Raw genomic sequence first — 13,168 nt, 5'->3', positions numbered from 1 at the left:
TAAAGAGCCTCTGTGTGGCTGCTCTCCTCGTTTACGGCCATACCACTCTGAACACGCCCGATCTCGTCTGATCTGGGAAGCTAAGCAGTGTCGGGCCAGGTTAGTACTTGGATGGGAGACCGCCTGGGAATACCCGGTGCCGTAAGCATTTTGGCCCTCTGAGCAGCAGGCCTCACCTGGTCTTCCTCCCTCATGTTTCACTCCCTCTGTCAACACGCAATTTCCCTCGGGAGAATAAAGTTGTATCTTATCTTATCTGAAATGTTAGTGTTCTTCTGATGAAGGCATCATGTAAATTGTGATATACATGAACTTGAGTGTAGTCATGTGTACACGGTGACTTGAACTGGGTCTGTCTCACCTATAAAGAGCCTCTGTGTGGCTGCTCTCATCGTTTACGGCCATACCACTCTGAACGCGCCTGATCTCTTCTGATCTCGGAAGCTAAGCAGCGTCGGGCCAGGTTAGTACTTGGATGGGAGATCGCCTGGGAATACCCGGTGCCGTAAGCATTTTGGCCCTCTGAGCAGCAGGCCTCACCTGGTCCTCCTCCCTCATGTTTCACTCCCTCTGTGAACAACCAATGTCCCTCGGGAGAATAAAGTGGTATCTTATCTTATCTTATATGAAAGCATACATTCAGAAAATGAGTATTGCACATGGGCATAATATGAGATGATTGAATGCACATGGGGAGTGAAGTACAGGAGCCACTGTGTGACGATGATGATGATGATGATGATGATGATGATGAGGATAAAAGTGAGCGTCAGAGATGTAAGTGGTCCCTCTTTATGTTCTATGTGATGATTATCAGTTTCATTAGGTAAGACTTTATTATCCAGAAATGTGTGTTTCTGATGAAGGCATCATGTAAATTGTGATATACATGAACTTGAGTGTAGTCATGTGTACACGGTGACTTGAACTGGGTCTGTCTCACCTATAAAGAGCCTCTGTGTGGCTGCTCTCCTCGTTTACGGCCATACCACTCTGAACACGCCCGATCTCGTCTGATCTCGGAAGCTAATCAGCGTCGGGCCAGGTTAGTACTTGGATGGGAGACCGCCTGGGAATACCCGTTGCCGTAAGCATTTTGGCCCTCTGACCAGCAGGCCTCACCTGGTCCTCCTCCCTCATGTTACACTCCCTCTGTCAAGACGCAATTTCCCTCGGGAGAATAAAGTTGTATCTTATCTTATCTTATATGAAAGCATACATTCAGAAAATGAGTATTGCACATGGGCATAATATGAGAAGATTGAATGCACATGAGAAGTGAAGTACACGAGCCACTGTGTGACGATGATGATGATGATGATGATGATGATGATGATGATGATGAAAGTGCGCAGCATCCAGGCAGAAATGCCATCAATGTGTGTAAATTTGTGGCAAATTGGGGAATATTGAAAATTTTCTAAAAATGTTGACCCGGGTCATCAATTTTTGAAACTGGAGAAAACTTTAAAAGCCAATATCTGTGACAAGGAAGGAGATAGAGAGCTTAAATTGCAGACGCAGCATCCAGGCAGAAATGCCATCAATGTGTGTAAATTTGGGGCAAATTGGGGAATATTGAAAATTTTCTAAAAATGTGGTCATCGATTTTTGAAACTGGAGATACTTGAAAAGCCCATATCTGTGACAAGGAAGGAGATAGAGAGCTAAAATTTCAGACGCAGCATCCAGGCAGAAATGCCATCAATGTGTGTAAATTGGGGCAAATTGGGGAATATTGAAAATTTTGGAAAAAAGTTGACACCCGGGTCATCGATTTTTGAAACTGGAGAAAACTTTAAAAGCCCATATCTGTGACAAGGAAGGAGATAGAGAGCTAAAATTTCAGACGCAGCATCCAGACAGAAATGCCATCAATTTGTGTAAATTTGGGGCAAATTGGGGAATATTGAAAATTTTCTAAAAATGTTGACCCGCGGGTCATCGATTCTTGAAACTAGAGAAAACTTGAAAAGCCCATATCTGTGAAAAGGAAGGAGATAGAGGCTTCTGTGTTCTTCTGATGAAGGCATCATGTAAATTGTGATATACATTAACTTGAGTGTAGTCATGTGTACACGGTGACTTGAACTGGGTCTGTCTCACCTATAAAGAGCCTCTGTGTGGCTGCTCTCCTCGTTTACGGCCATACCACTCTGAACACGCCCGATCTCGTCTGATCTCGGAAGCTAATCAGCGTCGGGCCAGGTTAGTACTTGGATGGGAGACCGCCTGGGAATACCCGGTGCCGTAAGCATTTTGGCCCTCTGAGCAGCAGGCCTCACCTGGTCCTCCTCCCTCATGTTTCACTCCCTCTGTGAACACGCAATTTCCCTCGGGAGAATAAAGTTGTATCTTATCTTATCTGAAATGTTAGTGTTTTTCTGATGAAGGCATCATGTAAATTGGGATATACATGAACTTGAGTGTAGTCATGCGTACACAGTGACTTGAACTGGGTCTGTCTCACCTATAAAGAGCCTCTGTGTGGCTGCTCTCCTCGTTTACGGCCATACCACTCTGAACACGCCCGATCTCTTCTGATCTCGGAAGCTAATCAGCGTCGGGCCAGGTTAGTACTTAGATGGGAGACCGCTTGGGAATACCCGGTGCCGTAAGCATTTTGGCCCTCTGAGCAGCAGGCCTCACCTGGTCCTCCTCCCTCATGTTACACTCCCTCTGTCAACACGCAATTTCCCTCGGGAGAATAAAGTTGTATCTTATCTTATCTTATATGAAAGCATACATAAATTGTGATATACATGAACTTGAGTGTAGTCATGTGTACACGGTGACTTGAACTGGGTCTGTCTCACCTATAAAGAGCCTCTGTGTGGCTGCGCTCCTCGTTTACGGCCATACCACTCTGAACACGGAAGTAAGAGGAGGTGTGTGTGAGCTCCAGGCGTGCGTGTATTTTGACTGATCCTGTGCGGCAATTTTGATTTTGAGTTTAAACTGTGGCGTTTCTTTAAGCCCAGATTTTTCGTTTCTTTGATAGCTCGGTTTTTGGAGCCACCCCCAGCAGTTTTGACTGTCTGGGGGACACTTTAAGTTATTTGTTTGTTTGGTTTGTGTTTTCCTGATGGAAAATAGTTTATACTGTGCTCCAAGTATGGTGAGAACCAGAGGAAAGGGAGCCAGAGTCGCTGCACCGGGCCCGGACCGGACGGCCGAGGCAAACGAGCCGATGGTGAAAGACGATCGGGCGTACAGGACCGTGGACGGTCAGAATATGACGGGAGAAATGGAGGACACACGTGCGGTGACAGCTCCTGACGTAGCCGAAAATGCGGAAGGAGGAAGAGGGCAGGAGAGAGAAATCATCAGAGAGGAAGAGATACGGATTATTAAGGATAAAGCTGAAGAGTTTCAGCAAAATTTAACGCTCGCGCTGGAGCTGATTGGAGAAGATAAAGTGACCGCAATGGAGCTGATCCAGGCAATACAAGACACTTGTGGGAAAATCATCGCCTGCCGGTACACGGGCAGAAATAAATATGAGATCACAATGAATCACCCGAAGGGGAAAGAAAGACTATTGGACGGCATAAAAATTGGACAGACCGCGATCATGTCCAAGGAGTTATGTAATGATGAGCTGGTGGTCTCGTTTCTGGGGCTGCCGGCGTATATCACGGACAGCGTCATTCTGGGCAAGCTGAACAGCTGGGGAGTGAGTGCAGTATCCCCGATCATCAGGAGAATGTGGCCGGGAACTAGAATTGCTGACGGAACAAGATACGTGAAAGTTAAATTCACGGAGACGGTCCAATCACTTCCATATTCGACCAAGTTTGAGACGGCTTTTGGAGCAGAGTTCTTCAGAGTTTTGCACGACAAACAGGTGAAAGTGTGCAGACAGTGCATACAGACTGGTCATATCCTGAGGGACTGTCCAGATTTCCTTTGTAGAAAATGTGGAGAGCAGGGGCACTATGCAAGGGAGTGCATGGGCAGAGGGAACAAATGCCAGAGCTGCAAAAAGGAGAGCAGCAGATGTGTTTGTGAGGACGTTGATCATGCTCCAGGGACGGGAGGAAAGCAACGTGAGGAGCAGGAAGAATCGAGAGAGAATATCTCTGAGAGGGAGGAGACCGAGAAGGATCGTGCGGAGGGGGAAGCGGAGAAAGGAAGAGACATACTGGAGTCGGACGGAGAGCAAGGAATGGAGGTGAGAGGATCGACAGCTGAGGTGCCGGGACATGGAGACGCAGCAGAGGGGCAGAGTGTGGATACATCGGAGAGAAAGGAGAGGAAGGTGAAAATTGTTCAACTTCAGCGGCCCCCAGAATCAGACTCAGAGATATGCTTGACGGGGTCTCAAGAGTCGGGGAACTCGGAGTCTGATATGGACCTCGGAAACAGCCAGGAGCTGGGGAAGAGAAGACTGCAATGGATGCTGAAGACAAGGGGATCAAAAAGAGGAAAAAGTAAGACGTGAACTGTAGCATAAAGCTGATGGGCCTGATTTATCTCTATGTATTTACAATGTTAAAAATACTATCGCAAAACACAAACGGCTTAAGATGTATTAACAAGATGAGAGATGTTTTAAGGGTGGATACTTTTGACATCCTCTGTGTACAAGAGACTAGGTGGACAAGGGAGTGGAGAAGCTATCTGAGGGATACATGGGCTGGAAAAGTGTGGGCAAACAAGGGTGTAAATGGACGAGCCGGAGTCGCTATTTTTGCGAAAGGAGATAAGATCCAAAATGTTAAGGAAATAGTGAAGGATGATGAGGGAAGGGTGATCGGTATTGAATTTATTTACAGGAATGTGCTTTACAAACTTTTGAATATTTATGCACCGAATGAGGACAACAAGCGTGGAATTTTCTTTGATCAACTAAAACCGCATTTGGGAGGGAACATTTGTGTAGTGGGGGATTTTAACTGTGCACTTACGAGGTTGGATATATCAAGCAACAATACATACAAAAGTGATATAAGTAGGAAATCGCTAAATGAGCTTTTTGACTATTTCAACCTGGTAGATCTGTGGAGGGTGCGCAATATGGGAGAAAGGGGCTTTTCCAGACGACAGACGGTTCTGGGGAAACTTAAACAGTCCAGGATTGACTTATGTCTATTAGCATCTGGGCTGGAAAAAAAGATTTCAAAATGCTGGTATGAGTTCACAGGGTTTAGCGATCATGCAAGGTTATGGGTGGAGCTGGGGGAGAAAGAGCACAAAGGTGGAGGGTTATGGTGTTTAAATAACAGTGTTTTGCTGGATGGAAAATATAGGGAGAAAGTTGAAAATCTACTGAAAGAAAGAAAAAGAGAACTGCAGGGTGAGGGTTGTATAAATATGGGGGAGTGGTGGGAGGAGGTGAAATTGCACATCAAAAAAGTGACAATAAACTATTGTAAAAATAAAATGGAGAAGGAAAGAAGGACTGAGTATAGTTTAAGAGACCAGATTAATAAAGAGCTGGAAAGGTCGATTGCAGAGGAAAACTTCAACAATCTAAAATATCTCATGCTGAGAAAACAATTAGATGAGCTTGAGAAGAAACGGAGCAGAGGGGCAGCTATCAGATCAAGGATGAAGGATATTTTAGAAGGGGAAAAGAATACAAGTTTCTTTTTAGGGCTTGAAAAAAGACAGCAAAAGAAAGCTCATCTGCAAAACCTGAAAAATGAAGAGGGTAAGACAATGGAGAAGACAGGGGAAATGCTGGAGGTGGCTCATAAACATTTTAAAAAACTTTTTTCAAAGATGGAGGTAAACTCTACAGACCACAGTGTTTTTGAAGGGATAGAAAAAAAATTAGGGGAAGAGGACAGAGCAGACTGTGATAAAAACATAACAGAGGAAGAATTGGAAAGAGCAATAAATGGTTTGAATAAGAACAAAAGTCCAGGGCTGGATGGGTTATCGGGGGAATTTTACATCACCTTTAAACAGGTGATAAAGCCAATTCTCCTGAGAATCTTTCAATGCATGGAGCGGGAGGGGAAAGCATCTGGGGACTTCTTCATGGGGCTAATCCGAGTGGTGTATAAGAATAAGGGTGACAAAGGGGATTTGGGGAATTATAGGCCAATTTGTCTGCTAAATACAGATTATAAAATACTGGCTAAAATCCTGGCAAACAGATTGAAGGAGGTGATAGGCACAGTGGTGAATCCCTGTCAGTGTTATGGTGTGGTAGGGAGAGACATTAGTGACATCATCTTATCGATCCAGGACATCTTTGACAAAATGAATCAGAAGGGAGGGCTGTACATAGGGGTTGATTTAGAGAAGGCGTTTGATAGGGTGGATCATGATTTTTTGTTTAAAACACTGGGAAAGATGGGTTTCGGGGAAGGTTTCACTAAATGGATTAGGTTAATATATAGGAATGCCATCAGTAGGGTGAAAATAAACGGGAGGTTAACTGAGAGCTTCGCTCTGGAGAGGTCAATCAGGCAAGGATGCCCGCTTTCAGCTATGTTATACTCCATAGCGGCAGAACCCTTGTCTGCCCTCATTAGGAGGGACCCAGGGATTTTGGGGATTGAAATGGAAGATAAAACGGACACGAAAATCTACCAGTACGCAGATGACATAAGTATTACGGTTAGGGATGAGAGGAGTGTAGACAGGGTGCTGCAGCATGTAGAGTGCTATGAGAGGGCATCTGGGGCCAAAATCAATGCGGAAAAAACCGAGCTAATGGGCTTTGGTGATGGTTTCGATTGTGTAAATAAATGGAATTTTGTAAAGAGAAATGAAATGGTGAAGGTTTTGGGTGTATACGTAGGTAAGAATCGAGATGCAGCAACAAAACAAACGTGGGGTGAAATAGAGGGAAAAATCAAAATGCGATTGGATTTCTGGTCCGGGAGGAAATTGAATCTAAGGGGTAAAGTGATAGTAACTAACGCCCTCCTCCTGTCCAAGTGTCAGTATGCGCTAAGAGTCTGTGAAATGCCGGACAGGGTAATAGGAAAGCTGAATGACATGATGAGTGCTTTCATCTGGAATAAAAAACAGCATTTGATAGCCAGGAAGGTGCTCATCAATGGGCAGAAGGAGGGCGGTTTGAAATTGGTGGACCTGAAAAGTAAAAAGCTTAGTGCACGGATTCGACTGTTAGGGAAATTTATGGGAAACGCAAAGATTTACGCGTGGCAGAAGTGCCTCGACTCTTGCCTACAGGGGTGGGATAATAGAGGAGTGTTTAATCTATGTAGGGAAACGGAGCAAAGGGAAAGAGCACAGGTTAATGCATTTACAGGGGAAATACTTGAAGCGTGGAATATTTTACTGGGGGATTTAAAGTTTAGATGTGAGACTGCGGAGCAGGTGTTACACCAACCAGTTTTCAGAAATCCGGCAATAAGGTGCCAGGGGAAGGTATTTTCAGGGAGGTACTTGGAGGAACTAGGTTTAAATCAGGTGAAGCACTTTATCCAAAGAGGTGGTGGATTTCTGCAGGAGGAAGTAATCCAGGAGGTCAGGGGAAGATTAGGGAAAGTGAGACCAATAGAAATCAAAAGACTATGCCAGAGAATTTTAGAGGGGTTACCTCGGAGCTGGGTGGCGCTGGTGAAGGGGAGGAGGGCAGAGAAGGCTCTGGAGTTGGTCAGTTTCTCCCTCATCCAAGGAGGGAAAGAGCATGACATACGATCAGTTAACTCCAAGATACTATATAGAGTGTTTTTGGGAAAGGAAAAGAAGAAAGCGGCAGCTGAGGAAGTATGGCTAAGGCAGTTCCATGGGCTTCAGAGGGAGCACATTTGGTCAGATCTAAATGTGAAGTTCATTTCATCAGAGTGCTTTGATACAAATTTCAGGCTCAGACACAATAGAATATTTGTCAATTTGGTGCTAAACCAGATAAATAGACTCAACAGCAAGGTTTGTGATATATGTGAGGTGGAAGTGGAGACATTTAGGCACTTTATTTTTGAATGTAAGGAGTTAAAAGTGTTTTTTGAGAAACTGGACCAATGCTTCCAAAAATGTAGAGTCACAATCACGGAAAAGGAAAAATGGGAGAGGTTTTTTCTATTTGGGTATAAGGAAAGGAAAGCAGGGGTGAACAAATGGCTTATCAATTACATTCTGAGTTATGCCAAACATGTCATCAGACTTCGGAGAAACTATTCACATTTCGAGGACAAAAAAGTGAACATCTGGAGATTTTTCTGTAACTTTATGAAAATGAATGTGAGTCTGCTGTGGGATGGTGGGGACAAGAATTTCAAACAAAAGGTGCTGGAAGATAACTGTCTATTTGTGTGTGGAAATCAGGGTGGGGTGCAAATGTCAATAGGTCAAGGGTGAGGGGTGATGGGTGAAGGAGGAAAAAAAAAAAAAAAAAAAAAGATGTGATGAATGGTGTTATGGATTGTTGGAAATAATTTGATTTGATTTGAAATGACTTGTATTTACTTGTGTAAAATGTATTTGTAGAAATATTTATTTTTTGATAATAAAAGAGAAAAAAAAAAAAAAAAACACGCCTGATCTCGTCTGATCTCGGAAGCTAAGCAGCGTCGGGCCAGGTTCGTACTTGGATGAGAGACCGCCTAGGAATACCAGGTGCCGTAAGCATTTTGGCCCTCTGAGCAGCAGGCCTCACCTGGTCCTCCTCCCTCATGTTTCACTCCCTCTGTCAACACCCAATGTCCCTCGGGAGAATAAAGTTGTATCTTATCTTATCTTATATGAAAGCATACATTCAGAAAATGAGTATGGCACATGGGCATAATATGAGATGATTGAATGCACATGAGAAGTGAAGTACACGAGCCACTGTGTGACGATGATGATGATGATGATGATGATGATGATGATGAAAGTGAGCGTCAGAGATGTTAGTGGTCCCTCTTTATGTTCTATGTGATGATTATCAGTTTCATTAGGTAAGACTTCATTATCCAGAAATGTGTGTTTCTGATGAAGGCATCATGTAAATTGTGATATACATGAACTTGAGTGTAGTCATGTGTACACGGTGACTTGAACTGGGTCTGTCTCACCTATAAAGAGCCTCTGTGTGGCTGCTCTCCTCGTTTACGGCCATACCACTCTGAACACGCCCGATCTCGTCTGATCTCGGAAGCTAAGCAGCGTCGGGCCAGGTTAGTACTTGGATGGGAGACCGCCTGGGAATACCCGGTGCAGTAAGCATTTTGGCCCCCTGAGCAGCAGGCCTCACCTGGTCCTCCTCCCTCATGTTTCACTCCCTCTGTGAACACGCAATTTCCCTCGGGAGAATAAAGTTGTATCTTATCTTATCTGAAATGTTAGTGTTCTTCTGATGAAGGCATCATGTAAATTGTGATATACATGAACTTGAGTGTAGTCATGTGTACACGGTGACTTGAACTGGGTCTGTCTCACCTATAAAGAGCCTCTGTGTGGCTGCTCCCATCGTTTACGGCCATACCACTCTGAACACGCCTGATCTCGTCTGATCTCGGAAGCTAAGCAGCGTCGGGCCAGGTTAGTACTTGGATGGGAGACCGCCTGGGAATACCCGGTGCCGTAAGCATTTTGGCCCTCTGAGCAGCAGGCCTCACCTGGTCCTCCTCCCTCATGTTTCACTCCCTCTGTGAACAACCAATGTCCCTCGGGAGAATAAAGTGGTATCTTATCTTATCTTATATGAAAGCATACATTCAGAAAATGAGTATTGCACATGGGCATAATATGAGATGATTGAATGCACATGGGGAGTGAAGTACAGGAGCCACTGTGTGACGATGATGATGATGATGATGATGATGATGATGAGGATAAAAGTGAGCGTCAGAGATGTAAGTGGTCCCTCTGTATGTTCTATGTGATGATTATCAGTTTCATTAGGTAAGACTTTATTATCCAGAAATGTGTGTTTCTGATGAAGGCATCATGTAAATTGTGATATACATGAACTTGAGTGTAGTCATGTGTACACGGTGACTTGAACTGGGTCTGTCTCACCTATAAAGAGCCTCTGTGTGGCTGCTCTCCTCGTTTACGGCCATACCACTCTGAACACGCCCGATCTCGTCTGATCTCGGAAGCTAATCAGCGTCAGGCCAGGTTAGTACTTGGATGGGAGACCGCCTGGGAATACCTGGTGCCGTAAGCATTTTGGCCCTCTGACCAGCAGGCCTCACCTGGTCCTCCTCCCTCATGTTTCACTCCCTCTGTGAACACGCAATTTCCCTCGGGAGAATAAAGTTGTATCTTATCTTATCTTATATGAAAGCATACATTCAGAAAATGAGTATGGCACATGGGCATAATATGAGATGATTGAATGCACATGAGAAGTGAAGTACACGAGCCACTGTGTGACGATGATGATGATGATGATGATGATGATGATGATGAAAGTGAGCGTCAGAGATGTTAGTGGTCCCTCTTTATGTTCTATGTGATGATTATCAGTTTCATTAGGTAAGACTTCATTATCCAGAAATGTGTGTTTCTGATGAAGGCATCATGTAAATTGTGATATACATGAACTTGAGTGTAGTCATGTGTACACGGTGACTTGAACTGGGTCTGTCTCACCTATAAAGAGCCTCTGTGTGGCTGCTCTCCTCGTTTACGGCCATACCACTCTGAACACGCCCGATCTCGTCTGATCTGGGAAGCTAAGCAGTGTCGGGCCAGGTTAGTACTTGGATGGGAGACCGCCTGGGAATACCCGGTGCCGTAAGCATTTTGGCCCTCTGAGCAGCAGGCCTCACCTGGTCTTCCTCCCTCATGTTTCACTCCCTCTGTCAACACGCAATTTCCCTCGGGAGAATAAAGTTGTATCTTATCTTATCTGAAATGTTAGTGTTCTTCTGATGAAGGCATCATGTAAATTGTGATATACATGAACTTGAGTGTAGTCATGTGTACACGGTGACTTGAACTGGGTCTGTCTCACCTATAAAGAGCCTCTGTGTGGCTGCTCTCATCGTTTACGGCCATACCACTCTGAACACGCCTGATCTCGTCTGATCTCCGAAGCTAAGCAGCGTCGGGCCAGGTTAGTACTTGGATGGGAGACCGCCTGGGAATACCCGGTGCCGTAAGCATTTTGGCCCTCTGAGCAGCAGGCCTCACCTGGTCCTCCTCCCTCATGTTTCACTCCCTCTGTGAACATCCAATGTCCCTCGGGAGAATAAAGTGGTATCTTATCTTATCTTATATGAAAGCATACATTCAGAAAATGAGTATTGCACATGGGCATAATATGAGAAGATTGAATGCACATGAGAAGTGAAGTACACGAGCCACTGTGTGATGATGATGATGATGATGATGATGATGATGATGAAAGTGAGGGTCAGAGATGTTAGTGGTCCCTCTTTATGTTCTATGTGATGATTATCAGTTACATTAGGTAAGACTTCATTATCCAGAAATGTGTGTTTCTGATGAAGGCATCATGTAAATTGTGATATACATGAACTTGAGTGTAGTCATGTGTACACAGTGACTTGAACTGGGTCTGTCTCACCTATAAAGAGCCTCTGTGTGGCTGCTCTCCTCGTTTAAGGCCGTACCACTCTGAACATGCACAATCTCGGATGCTAAGCAGCGTCGGGCCAGGTTAGTACTTGGATGGGAGACCGCCTGGGAATACCCGGTGCCGTAAGCATTTTGGCCCTCTGAGCAGCAGGCCTCACCTGGTCCTCCTCCCTCATGTTTCACTCCCTCTGTCAACACCCAATGTCCCTCGGGAGAATAAAGTTGTATCTTATCTTATCTTATATGAAAGCATACATTCAGAAAATGAGTATGGCACATGGGCATAATATGAGATGATTGAATGCACATGAGAAGTGAAGTACACAAGCCACTGTGTGACGATGATGATGATGATGATGATGATGATGATGATGAAAGTGAGCGTCAGAGATGTTAGTGGTCCCTCTTTATGTTCTATGTGATGATTATCAGTTTCATTAGGTAAGACTTCATTATCCAGAAATGTGTGTTTCTGATGAAGGCATCATGTAAATTGTGATATACATGAACTTGAGTGTAGTCATGTGTACACGGTGACTTGAACTGGGTCTGTCTCACCTATAAAGAGCCTCTGTGTGGCTGCTCTCCTCGTTTACGGCCATACCACTCTGAACACGCCCGATCTCGTCTGATCTCGGAAGCTAAGCAGCGTCGGGCCAGGTTAGTACTTGGATGGGAGACCGCCTGGGAATACCCGGTGCAGTAAGCATTTTGGCCCCCTGAGCAGCAGGCCTCACCTGGTCCTCCTCCCTCATGTTTCACTCCCTCTGTGAACACGCAATTTCCCTCGGGAGAATAAAGTTGTATCTTATCTTATCTGAAATGTTAGTGTTTTTCTGATGAAGGCATCATGTAAATTGGGATATACATGAACTTGAGTGTAGTCATGCGTACACGGTGACTTGAACTGGGTCTGTCTCACCTATAAAGAGCCTCTGTGTGGCTGCTCTCCTCGTTTACGGCCATACCACTCTGAACATGCCTGATCTCGTCTGATCTCGGAAGCTAAGCAGCATCGGGCCAGGTTCGTACTTGGATGAGAGACCGCCTAGGAATACCAGGTGCCGTAAGCATTTTGGCCCTCTGAGCAGCAGGCCTCATCTGGTCCTCCTCCCTCATGTTTCACTCCCTCTGTCAACACCCAATGTCCCTCGGGAGAATAAAGTTGTATCTTATCTTATCTTATATGAAAGCATACATTCAGAAAATGAGTATGGCACATGGGCATAATATGAGATGATTGAATGCACATGAGAAGTGAAGTACACGAGCCACTGTGTGACGATGATGATGATGATGATGATGATGATGATGATGAAAGTGAGCGTCAGAGATGTTAGTGGTCCCTCTTTATGTTCTATGTGATGATTATCAGTTTCATTAGGTAAGACTTCATTATCCAGAAATGTGTGTTTCTGATGAAGGCATCATGTAAATTGTGATATACATGAACTTGAGTGTAGTCATGTGTACACGGTGACTTGAACTGGGTCTGTCTCACCTATAAAGAGCCTCTGTGTGGCTGCTCTCCTCGTTTACGGCCATACCTCTCTGAACACGCCCGATCTCGTCTGATCTGGGAAGCTAAGCAGTGTCGGGCCAGGTTAGTACTTGGATGGGAGACCGCCTGGGAATACCCGGTGCCGTAAGCATTTTGGCCCTCTGAGCAGCAGGCCTCACCTGGTCTTCCTCCCTCATGTTTCACTCC

General features: G+C 44.9%; 12 non-coding genes and 1 pseudogene across 12 annotated transcripts; all 13 read left to right on the top strand.

The window, feature by feature from the left end:
• Positions 1–29: 29 nt before the first annotated feature.
• LOC142993667 (5S ribosomal RNA) lies at positions 30–148 on the top strand. Its single transcript, XR_012961186.1, has one exon. It is a non-coding gene; the product is annotated as a 5S ribosomal RNA (ribosomal RNA).
• Positions 149–393: 245 nt separating this feature from the next.
• On the top strand, positions 394–512 carry LOC142993684 (5S ribosomal RNA). Its single transcript, XR_012961202.1, has one exon. It is a non-coding gene; the product is annotated as a 5S ribosomal RNA (ribosomal RNA).
• A 463-nt stretch (positions 513–975) lies between these two features.
• LOC142993725 (5S ribosomal RNA) lies at positions 976–1,094 on the top strand. The gene has a single exon (XR_012961242.1). It is a non-coding gene; the product is annotated as a 5S ribosomal RNA (ribosomal RNA).
• A 1,044-nt stretch (positions 1,095–2,138) lies between these two features.
• On the top strand, positions 2,139–2,257 carry LOC142993840 (5S ribosomal RNA). Its single transcript, XR_012961300.1, has one exon. It is a non-coding gene; the product is annotated as a 5S ribosomal RNA (ribosomal RNA).
• Positions 2,258–2,502: 245 nt separating this feature from the next.
• LOC142993687 (5S ribosomal RNA) lies at positions 2,503–2,621 on the top strand. The gene has a single exon (XR_012961205.1). It is a non-coding gene; the product is annotated as a 5S ribosomal RNA (ribosomal RNA).
• A 6,395-nt stretch (positions 2,622–9,016) lies between these two features.
• Positions 9,017–9,135, top strand: LOC142993635 (5S ribosomal RNA). Its single transcript, XR_012961155.1, has one exon. It is a non-coding gene; the product is annotated as a 5S ribosomal RNA (ribosomal RNA).
• Positions 9,136–9,380: 245 nt separating this feature from the next.
• Positions 9,381–9,499, top strand: LOC142993701 (5S ribosomal RNA). The gene has a single exon (XR_012961218.1). It is a non-coding gene; the product is annotated as a 5S ribosomal RNA (ribosomal RNA).
• Positions 9,500–9,962: 463 nt separating this feature from the next.
• LOC142993685 (5S ribosomal RNA) lies at positions 9,963–10,081 on the top strand. The gene has a single exon (XR_012961203.1). It is a non-coding gene; the product is annotated as a 5S ribosomal RNA (ribosomal RNA).
• A 460-nt stretch (positions 10,082–10,541) lies between these two features.
• On the top strand, positions 10,542–10,660 carry LOC142993665 (5S ribosomal RNA). The gene has a single exon (XR_012961184.1). It is a non-coding gene; the product is annotated as a 5S ribosomal RNA (ribosomal RNA).
• Positions 10,661–10,905: 245 nt separating this feature from the next.
• Positions 10,906–11,024, top strand: LOC142993625 (5S ribosomal RNA). The gene has a single exon (XR_012961146.1). It is a non-coding gene; the product is annotated as a 5S ribosomal RNA (ribosomal RNA).
• A 1,026-nt stretch (positions 11,025–12,050) lies between these two features.
• On the top strand, positions 12,051–12,169 carry LOC142993634 (5S ribosomal RNA). The gene has a single exon (XR_012961154.1). It is a non-coding gene; the product is annotated as a 5S ribosomal RNA (ribosomal RNA).
• Positions 12,170–12,414: 245 nt separating this feature from the next.
• LOC142993798 (5S ribosomal RNA) lies at positions 12,415–12,533 on the top strand (annotated as a pseudogene).
• A 460-nt stretch (positions 12,534–12,993) lies between these two features.
• On the top strand, positions 12,994–13,112 carry LOC142993704 (5S ribosomal RNA). The gene has a single exon (XR_012961221.1). It is a non-coding gene; the product is annotated as a 5S ribosomal RNA (ribosomal RNA).
• The last annotated feature ends 56 nt before the right edge of the window (positions 13,113–13,168 follow it).

Source organism: Genypterus blacodes, unplaced genomic scaffold (assembly GCF_046128005.1).
Source record: "Genypterus blacodes isolate CSIRO-AG114 ecotype Tasmania unplaced genomic scaffold, CSIRO-AGI_Gbla_v1 ptg000028l_1, whole genome shotgun sequence".
Taxonomy (NCBI): domain Eukaryota; kingdom Metazoa; phylum Chordata; class Actinopteri; order Ophidiiformes; family Ophidiidae; genus Genypterus; species Genypterus blacodes.
The sequence above is the reverse complement of the archived record's forward strand: the minus strand, read 5'-3'. Positions and strand labels throughout refer to the sequence as shown.